The sequence below is a fragment of the Natator depressus genome, chromosome 1, assembly GCF_965152275.1.
Source record: "Natator depressus isolate rNatDep1 chromosome 1, rNatDep2.hap1, whole genome shotgun sequence".
In the NCBI taxonomy this organism is placed as follows: Eukaryota; Metazoa; Chordata; order Testudines; family Cheloniidae; genus Natator; species Natator depressus.
Window position 1 is genome coordinate 284,491,102 of NC_134234.1, and position 11,328 is coordinate 284,502,429.

The 11,328-nt window shown below is 40.3% G+C and overlaps 1 long non-coding RNA gene across 1 annotated transcript; it reads right to left on the minus strand.

Annotated features, from left to right (window-relative positions):
• Nucleotides 1-5,325: 5,325 nt before the first annotated feature.
• LOC141986787 (uncharacterized) lies at nt 5,326-10,901 on the minus strand. Its single transcript, XR_012639363.1, has 3 exons — nt 10,844-10,901; nt 8,969-9,032; nt 5,326-5,434 (listed from the first exon to the last, which is right to left on the minus strand). It is a non-coding gene; the product is annotated as an uncharacterized LOC141986787 (long non-coding RNA).
• Nucleotides 10,902-11,328: the final 427 nt, after the last annotated feature.

Consider the following 11,328-nt stretch of genomic DNA (forward strand, 5'->3'; position numbering starts at 1 on the left):
TTCAGAACAGCTACTGAGTACATCTAATAACTGCCATACACTATTCTGGAATGTTTCTGGGCTCTTCTAACTAAGTTGTCCTGCACTGCTCTCTGCATGTCTGAAGAGGCATGGAGGATTCAGTTAAAATCCATGTCTCCTCCCCACTACTTACCCCCCTTCGTGGGAGAGAGTAATGATTCTGTTTATTATGTTTTGTTTTGTTTTCTTGTTCCATACCTCCAGGCCTCTGCTAAGGTCTGAACTTGTGTGCTCAGACCAGGCCACCATATGGATTGTTGTGCTTGTGCCCTGTTCTGCACTTGTTTACACCGGTGTGTCCTTCATAGATTTTGGAGAGCATCTCTTTCTGAAGTGCCATAGGGATAAAAATGTTCTGGCCTTTCAGAAGCAGGCCATTGGTCATGTTAAGGTCATTTAGGTACCGCCACTATGGTAGTAGGTCTGTGGGAAGTTGACTCCGTCAACCCCACCCTCGTTAGCAAAGTTGAGTATGTTTCTGGCAAGTCTCATCCTTCAGTGGTTCATCTCTAATTTGCTGAGGTCAGCTGGCCAGCGCTGGAATTGCTGCTAGGACAAGGTCAGTGTAGATTTTAACATCCTTCTCTAAATCCTTTCTTCATCCATTGGTTATACTTAATCAGGGCTCTAGACAGAGTGTCTGCTGCCATGTTCAATGTTGACAGAAAACCGCATCAGTCACAGTCAAAATCTTTGAATCCTAGGTGGGAGGTCATTGGGTGGTTTTGAACCCAACCGTGCTGCCAGCGGCTTGGGTGTCTGTTTCTATGTAAAAATCCAAGCCATACAGATATGCCCTCACTGCTAGGGCTTCCTTTTCCACTTGAGAATACTACTGCTTGGTTACCGTGAGGCTTTTTTACATGAATGCAACAGGACTCTGGTCCCCTTCTGGCTGCCTTTGTATGACCACTACTCCTAAACCATATGAAGATGTGCCTGCTGCTACTGTTGTTGCATACTTTACTGAGTACTTTACCAAAACAAGGGGCAATGGCAGTAGTTTTTTTATTTTATTAAATGTATTTTGTTGTGTGCTTCCCCAGAGCCACATATCGTGACCATTAAGGAGATCTCTTACACGTTTTGTTAGATGAGCTAAATTTGGTAAGATTTTTTCAAAATGATGTGTCATGCCCAGGAATCTTCTTACCGCAGAAATGTCTTGGGGTTTAGGTAAGGCAAGTAATGCCTTCCGTTTGTCTGAATCTTGCTGAATTCTCTATTTGCCAATTATGTGTCCTACAAATCCTATCTGCTGCTTTCCGAAGTCACATTTCTCGTTCATAGTGAAGCTGGCTTGCTGGAAGTGCCTCAAAATTTTATTTAGGTCAGTCACTCATCATGTTCATTTTTATCTCTGCCTTATACCAACACACCAAAGACTGCCAGGCAAACCTGACACAATCTGAGAGATTCTCTTTTGGAAATGTTCATGTGCTGAAGATATGCTGCATGGAAGCCAATTGAAACAGTACCTTCCAAATGAGATGATGAATGTAGTTAAAAATATAGATTCTTTACTAAGGGGGATGAGCCAGAAGACTGCTGTAGCATCTAACTTTGAGAAGACTTTGACCTCTGATAATTGAGCTAATGTCTGAGTTAATTGCAGGAAGCAAGAGTCTTTCTTTGCACATACCTTTATTAAGTTGTGTAGGGGTCCACACAAATGTGGATTTTTCCATTGCGTTTTCGTAGTACAATTATCCCTGCACAACAGTCAGTGGGCTCTTTAACCTGGGAAATAACCCCCATATCATTCATTCTCTTTAATTCTTCTTTGACTTTCCCTAGAAAGGATACCAGGATGTGGCATGGGGCTATCAGAGCAAAGAGAGTCGCTGATGGCATCAGTTTTATTTTGTACTTTCCTGACAGCTTTTCCTAGCCCTATGAAGACATGTGGATATATCTCCTGTATAGTTTTGCTTTTTTTGCCATTCATGCATTCCAGTTTTTCCAGTAGCTGTAGAGCTTGTTTTGCTGGCAACCCAAATGGGAGAATTGTTGGCTCTTGTACTACATATATTATTTGTTGAAGAATTTTCTGTCCTTCAGTTTCCCAAGGAACTGGTCATAAAACAACCAACATAGCATTACTAGCCCCACAAAGAACCGTATTTGGTCTTTGCACATCTGCATTCCAAAGCAGTTTTTTTTTTTGTTTGGAATTGAAGTGACTGCTGCACCGGTATCAATTGGAACTACAAGGTTTCAACCATTTAGATTCATGTTTGTGTACCAAGGTATTTTCTGTTCTATTGAGGATATAAAACACATATACAAAAGAAAGGCATTAGGTATTGTGTTGCTCAGCATTTTGGCTTTTTTTCAGTGGGCGGGTGTTAGGGGTTTTTTGGGTGGGGGCGATTTTGGGTTGTTTTGTTTGTTTCTGTAATAGATTTCATTTTCTTCACACTCCTTGTAATGTAGGTGAAATTTTAGGGTTCTGGCAAGGTTTTCTTTGTATGCAAAGAAATGACATACTGCATAAAAATTAACAAGCAAAATTTAGAACTTTAAAAAAGAGACTAGCTGCTTGGCTGTTTATCTCTATAAAGACTTACTGTGTAAACTGAGGAAGCACATTGTTGAGAGACAGGAATTTATTTACAGCTCAAGCCCGAACTTTTTAACATTTAGTAAAAGCACATTATGGAGTTGTTTGAAGATTTATCTCCATTGAGCAAGGCTGATATTTTGTGTTTATTGGCTCTAGAAACGATATCAGCATTGTCTGGCAGAGAACATTCAGAGGTTGCTTCCTGGAAAATAGCTCTTTTGTCCATTGTGTTATTACAACAAAACTCTGATTTTTCAGATTTGAGCACCAACAACTCTCATTAATTTAAATTGGATGTGTGGGGCTCAATATCTCAGCAAATTAGATTCTAAGTTTAAAGGGGGAAAATATTCTAGACTTAATGCAATCAAGAACAATTATTTTCTGGCCCAACGGTCTAATGGCACAGATTAAGTAGCTGATTGAAGTCAATGGTAAAAATTTCAATGACGTCAATGGAAGGGTCATCAGGTCACAAATTAGCATATGGTTAAAACAAGGGGTTTGATCTCTGTTTGCAGTTCCTTGCTTTTTGCCTTGGCAAGAACTTATATAGTTAAAGATACAGTAAAACATCTGCAAATGTCAATAAAATATAACTTAACATGTCATTTGGGACTATGTCCAGAAAACTACTGCCAAATTGCTTTTTATTTGGTTTGGGGGGAGAAACTTTATAGGATTGGATTTCAGAGAATCACCATTTCCCATCCTGCAGCTATTAAATACACCACCCCACAGCAAAATATCCACTTGAGTACATATAACACATTCTTGTGTAACCTTCATATATAGCCTCTGATTTTTCTTCCATCCTCTCATTGTTCCATGTTTCATTTCCGTTTTTTCAAATGTTACCAGCCTTACTTTGACGAATGACCTTCCATTTTGTACCTGTAATTTTGTGGGTGCATATAACTGGATGCGCAGTTTTGTCTCAGCAACAATTTGTAAGTACAAATGACATCACTTGGAAATCTTGTCACATGGTTAAAGTAAATCTCAAATCTCTCATATCATTGGTTGCTACTGCTCAGCTCTTGAAATACATGTGTCTCTGATACAACAGTTCTGTAGGACTCATTTGTGTCTTATTTCAGTTGCCATGTGGGGAAGATTGGAAACATAACCTATTGAATAGTGGAGAATTTATAGATTTTTGCAATTTATGGGTTCTCATTAATGAAGCTATTAAAAATCCATCAGAATAGCAACATAAACTATTAAGAAATGAAAGGATAATCACCATAAAAAAAATCCTGTTTTTCAGACCCAATATATCCCCAGAGTTATGGACATTGAAAACCAGAGGATTTTTGATGATGTTGTGTATCTATAGACTTCATGGCAACCACGTGAAATATGTAATAGCTTCATAGGTTAGGCATCTTCTAAGCTTAACAGAAAGTATGACGATTGTTCTTTAAACAGGCATTTAATGTTCTTAAACACTCAGCTTTTAAACATAAACATTTGTGGGTTTAGGGAAGTATGATTATCTTCGGAACTGTTCAGTTAAATATATTGAATAACCTACCAATATCATTTTATAAAGGCATATTGTGTCAACTAAGGTCCAGTGAATCTGGAATCCAATGAGGTCTATGCCAAATTTAGTTGAATGTTAAGATATGTTCCTTGTAACAAACCTATTTAGGCATATATGCCACATTTGCTATTGCAGAACAAACTCTTAAAATAATTATTGTATCAGCATCAAAGAGATGCTGCAGTGTGGGAAATTTTCAATTTCTTACTGCAAATCTCATGATCATATATGGCTCTGTACAAGACTGATATGAGGATGGAATGTAAGAGTGATTAATGAGGAAAAAAACCCAGACCCATTTATTGATACATTATCTTTAGGGACCTAGTTAATGGCTATTTCTACCTATCAGTGATGTTTACAGTTGGCTTGTTCTCATATAATCTTTCTCCAAGATTTCTGCAAATCTGGATTTTCCTTGTAACTGGTCATGGGCCTTCAAGTTAAAAGACTTAACTTGAAGATTTAATTGAACGCTTCTAATTTTGGCACTTTGAACTGATTTTCTCTGTAGCATTTAAGTACTATGTAATTTATGAAGATGATAAACATTAATAATTGAGCTTTCATGAGCTACAGCTCACTTGAGTGAGCTGTAGCTCATGAAAACTTATGCTGAAATAAATTTGTTAGTCTCTAAGGTGCCACAAGTCCTCCTTTTCTTTTTGCGAATACAAACTAACACAGCTGCTACTCTGAAACCTGTCATTAATAATTGAGTCATCTTAAACTGAGGGCCCTGTATAGTGTAGCTCCTGCCCTCCTCTGTATGCCCATCTCCTTTTGCTACTCTCCTTGCCTCCTTCATTCCATCCAAGCCAGGACTAACTACCACTTTGTATCCAGGCCTTCTTCCATGCAGCCCCATACGGCTAGAACCTGCCGATTTCCTCTGCCATGATTCCACACTCACCTCTAAGTCATTTCTTAAAACATACTTCTTCCAAAGGCCTGTAATCCCTAGACCCCTTTATTACTCCCCTACCTTAGAAGTGTTAACTGATGGATGTTTGAAAATCAAATTCTAAACATAACAAAATGGGGAGAAATTAAAATATCACATAACTAACAAGACGAGTGCTTAACTCCACCACCCTTCATACCTCTCTGTAAACGCCTACAATAATGTTGGCATTATACATATAATAATAACTTAAACACGATAAAAAAATACCTATCTGCATGGTGCAGATGGTGCTTCTTCATTCTTTAAAGTTGCTCTGTGTTTCTCTCCTGTTAGATCAAGCAAGGTTTGGGAATAATTGGTGCCAATAACCATCAACCATGCTTTGTTTGCCCTACAAAATAAACAGCAAGGTATGTACAATAAAATAATGATCCTAGTGTAATTTAATTAAAATGCAGCAACAGCTAAATAATTATTACTTTGTCCCATTAGTATACATTCATAAACCAAAGGCATCAACATTCAGTGACCACTTTGTCAATTATTTTAGTGGTTTTTAAAATGTGTTAAAGGGGAAATTGTATGGTGCATTTCTAAGGCACTGTGATTATGAAAAACCTATTCATCAACTGTTCTGTGCTAACACTAGAAAGTCAGTTTTGAAGGAATTTATGCATATTTCCATTCATAATAAATAAGCAGCATTTTTTAAATATATACTAATAAATTGGAGTGGTGTTCGGGGGGGGGAATATATTTGGTAGTCATTCAAGAAAAACACCTATGTCAAAAAGAAAAGTAGGGGGGAAAGGGAGGTATTGGATACAGCTGGTTGATGTAAAAAAAATTTTTTTTACTAGAGACAAAATCCCAGATCAGACCACCACCAAACTGATTCTATCAATCCATTTTGTTTTCCTAAATGTGCCAGCACCATAGAATCTATTGCTAGTATCTGGATCTGAATTTTGTAGATGGCAGGGTTACCATACATCCATATTTTCCCGGACATGTCCAGCTTTTTGGTTCTTAAGTCACTGTCTGGGAGTAATTTTTAAATATCTAAAAATGTCCGGTATTTTGCCATTATTATTTTTCCCCAAAGAAGAGCTGATCATTCAAGAAAGAGAGTGAATGTTGATCATTCAAGAAAGTGCATGCTTTTTCCCCCTAGCTCCCAGTGCCTGTGCCACGAAACAGCTGTTTCGCGTGGCTGGGAGGGAGGGGGGAGGAGGGGGAACGCGGCGCGCTGAGGGGAGGAGGCGGGGCCGGGGCGGGGATTTGGGGAAGGGGTCCAATGGGGCAGGGAGGGGGCGGAGTTGAGGTGGGGACTTTGGGGAAGGGGTTGGAATGGGGGCAGGGAAGGGGTGGAGTTGGGGTGGGGCAAGGGGCGTGCGAGAAAATACCCTCCCCCCCCGTGGAGTGTCCTCTTTTTTGAATGGTCAAATATGGTAACCCTAGTAGATGGTCACTATCCCTTTAATGGGCTGAAACAAGTTCCCAGGTCTAAATATCTCAACTGGGGGTGACTAACCAAGGATGCTTGACATGCTGAAAGAAAAAGATAAATTAGGAAAAATTTAGCAACTCTCCCATGTTTTGTTGTTAATTAATGTTTGCCAAGATTAAGAGCCACATTAAATGTGCTCAATTTAGACACTGAGCCAAGGCTTATTTTCTTGCCTCACACAATCGAGCCCCAGTTACTTCAACAGGGCGAGTTGCCTGAACAAGGTCAGCAGGATTAGATCCACTGTCTATCTAAGGGCATGTCTCCACATACAGCGCTGCTGCGGCACAGCTGTGCCAGTGCAGCCCGTCTGGTGAAGACACACTGTGCTGATGGGAGAGAGCTCTTCCACTGGCATAATAAAACCACCTCCATGAATGGCAGAAGCTATGTCGGCAAATGAAGATCTCCCGCCAACACAGCGTTGTGCACACGATTGCTTATGTCAGTGTAACTTATGTCGCTCATAAATTTATGCCAACATAAGCTGTAGTGTAGCCACAGACTTGCTTTTTGAGGCATGGTTAGACAGAGTTAGGGGTGAAAGACACTGCTAGATTGCATATTGTATCACTGTTCAAGTTGTTACTGGTGGGTTTTTTTTTTAAAAGATTTCCTTCCGTTATTCCATTAAGTGTTGATGTACTGGGCCTATTCTCTACTGATTGAACTATTAGGGAATATCAAGGTACTATCAGGACATCAAGCATTTTCTAGTACACTCATCGCCCTGATATTGGAATACAATGGAACACAGGTGAAACTAGTCAGGGTTGGACATTTTATACTATAATTTTGTTTTGCTTTTAAGATAACACAACACAAAACCCTAATAGGAATCCATCCCTTGCTCCCTCCCCCCCCCGCCGCAAAAAACAGTATTTGATTTTACAACTGTACAAGGTACACACATATATAAGTTGTAGCTGTTTGCATGTTGTCTAGTTGATCTCTTATTTAATTTCAGGTGATTTTATGCCCCTGAAATGTTGCTTTTCTGCAGAATTTCAGGGCAATTGTTGTTGGCTGATCTTTTTTCCTGCTTCAAAACGTACAAAAATTTGAGAAGTCACCTTCCATTCAATTTGTTGTTCAAAATTCCAAGTACAAGTGATACTGTTACAGAGGTATTCTTTGACATTTTTCTTTTGTACACTGTGAAGCCCTAAGTCAGTAAAACAATTATGCCCAGGCTTAATTATAAGACAGTGAAGTCAATGGGATTCAAGTGCTTTGCAGAATAAGAGACCAAGGCCCTGTCTACACTGCAGAATTAAGCAAACCTAAGTTAGATCGATGTACAGCCACCATAATAATTACAGCAGTTGTGTGCATCCTCACTAGGAGTGTTTCAACCAACTTAACTGTGTGAGGCATTGTGGGCACTGACAGCCGGAGGGCCCTCCCCTCTCTTTCCACCCCGCCCCCTGTGTGGGGCAGGGGTCTCCAGCTGTGAACCCCGTGCAGGCTGCCAGCCAATAGGCGGTGTAAGTAATGTAATATCTACACAGACACTGAGTCGTCCTAGGCGCTATACCTCTCGCGGAGGTGGAGTTATTAGGTCGGTGTCGTGGGCAACTTACATCAGCGAGAGCAATGTTGTAGACACTGACCAAGTTAGATTGACATAAGCTGCCTTACGTCAACCTAATTCTGTAGTGCAGACCAAGTCTAAGCGAGGATAGAGGTTTAAAGGAAGAAAACATTCTGGTTTTGGATTCTGCTGCTGCTATTCAGCCACTTACCTTCAGTGTCAGGGAAGAGACTTGAACAGGGAATGTCTGCACTTTGAGCTGCAGATGTAAATTCCAGCTCAAGGAGACATCCCCACACTATCTCTGATGAACTAGCACGCTAAAAATAGTGTAGCCACAGTGACACAGGCAGCAGGAGTGGGTAGCTGCCCCAACTATTTACCCATCCAAGATGCTAAGTATGTACCCAGGGCAGCTGTCTCCTGCCACAGCTTATGCTGCCACAGTTACACCCTATTTTAAGTGATTTAGCAGGGGTATGTCTCCTTGAGCTGGGAATTGCACCTCCAGCTCAAAGCATAGACATACCCTTAGTCATCAATAACAAACATGTAGTCTAGTCTGACCACTGACCCACGTGTCTGTTTTGAGGTGACTTGTCTTATTTACACATCCCAAGACAACAACTGAATTTGCAGTAGAACAATCACCAGTACATTTATAACCTGCTTCCCATTAACCGAAAGGACCGTTATTTACATATGATAGAATGTTATGTTCCTAGCATACAAACAGAGAAATTAGATAAAAAACTCTTTTTGGATGGTTGCAATGTAACACTACTTTGTTTCTTTAAATCCAGAACCTTAACACACAAAAACCCAAAACAGAGAGAGACAAAGCAGACTGCTCCATAAAACAGAGGCACAATTTACCCCACCTTAATCTAGGCAGATTCTCTGCAGACTGACTGCTGAAAGACCAAGATGGCATACTCCCTCACCCTGCAAGAAGGATCAGAAAAACCTTTTGTATTTAAAATAACAGCTTACAATTTTTACAGTTTTCAATACCCCAAAACAGGCAGCTCATAAATCAACTTCATTTAGCAGAAAATACCACCAACCGGATTGACAGAACATGCAGAGTTTCAGGGGAGAGATGAGATATAGCCATTTTCCCCCTTGAAATTCAGGACAGTCTTCAGGTGAAATAGTAAGCAGTTTCATCCACGCCCCACACCCAACTGCAGCTAGGAACAACACAGAACAATTTCCTGTTACACCCACTGGCTAAAAGGAATCTGAGACTAGGTTCTCTGTTAGTGGTTCAGAGAGCACACAAAGTGACTTCTGGTGATCCTCCTCAGCACCTAAGATAGGTCCAGCCAATCGGAACCAGAAGAAATACCATATGACTCAACAATGACCTGTGAAAAGGTGCCTCATAGTTTTCATACATTTTCACTAGATCTTGAGAAAAACATTGAATGTTTATAAAAACAATGAGGAGTCCTTGTGGGACCTTAGAGACTAAAAAATGTATTTGGGCATAAGCTTTCATGGGCTAGAACCCACTTCATCAGATGTATGGAGTGGAAAATATAGGAGCAAGTATAAATACATGGAAAGATGGGGGCTGTCTTACCAAGTGTGAGGTCAGTCTAACGAGATAAATCAATTAACAGCAGGATCCCAAGGGAGGAAAAATAACTTTTGAAGTGGTAATGTGAGTGGCCCATTACAGACAGTTGACAAGAAGCAATGAGTAACAGAAGGGAGAAATTACTATTGGGGAAATTAAGTTTAGGTTTTGTAATGACCCAACCACTCCCAGTCTTTATTCAGGCCTAATCTGATGGTGTCCAGTTTGCAAATTAATTCCAGTTCTGCAGCTTCATGTTGGAGTCTGTTTTTGAAGCTTTTTTGTTGAAGAATTGCCACTTTTAGATCTGTTATTGAGTGTTCAGAGAGATTGAAGTGTTCTCCTACTGGTTTTTGAATGTTATGATTCCTGATGTCAGATTTGTGTCCATTTATTCTTTTGCGTAGAGACTGTCCGGTTTGGCCAATGTACATGGCAGAGGGGCATTGCTGGCACATGATGGCATATATCACATTGGTAGATGTGCAGGTGAACGAGCCCCTGATGGTGTGGCTGATGTGATTAGGTCCTATGATGGTGTCCCTGGAATAGATATGTGGACAGAGTTGGCACCAGGGTTTGTTGCAGGGTTTGGTTCCTGGGTTGGTGTTTTTGTTGCGTGGTGTGTAGTTGCTGGTGAGTATTTGTTTCAGGTTGGGGGGGCTGTCTGTAAGTGAGGACTGGCCTGTCTCCCAGGGTCTGTGAGAATGAGGGATCATCCTTCAGGATAGGTTGTAGATCCTTGATGATGCGCTGGAGAGGTTTTAGTTGGGGGCTGTAGGTATTTATAGAGGCACTGAGAACTTGTCAAAGGGAAGATTTAGACCTCCTGATTTAAAGTCAAATATTTTACCCAGTTCTACAAGTAGCCATTTATTCTATACTGCACCCCACAAAAGACCCAAGCCATTTTTCATAGTAATGAGAATGCACAGATACTAGGTTTTTCACTTGATCTGCATGCAGAACGCCCATGAATGTAAATGTGGTAATTAGCCAACACATGGAATAATAGGAACACATGCTCCTTGGTTAACATAAAATCACCATTAGCTACACTGATTAATTGGATGTAAAGATATACTTCAGTAACATCTTGAACTGCAGATATGAAGAGTGATTTTCTTATTGCTTGTAAGTCATTATATCATCACCCACTTCATTCTGTTACCTTCAACGGCTTGCTCCCAAAAGAGCTGACTGTTCATCAGATTGATGTTGAACTTTCCTTCCAGAGTTTCTGAGCCTTAGTCCACTGGCCAATGAGTCAGAAGTGCTTCTCATATTCCTGATACTGAACATGCTTCTTACTCGTTTCATATCTTTCATGCTTTTTCCTCTGCTCTCAGTTTTACTCTAAAAGACGTGAGACACAAGCATACGCTAGTTCAGGGGTAGGCAACCTGCGGCACGCGAGCTGATTTTCAGTGGCACTCACACTGCCCGGGTCCTGGCCACTGGTCCGGGGGGCTCTGCATTTTAATTTAATTTTAAATGAAGCTTCTTAAGCATTTAAAAACCTTGCTTACTTTACATACAACAGTTTAGTTATATATTATAGACTTATAGAAAGAGACCTTCTAAAAATGTTAAAATGTATTACTGGTACGCAAAACCTTAAATTAGAGTGAATAAATGAAGACTTGGCACACCATG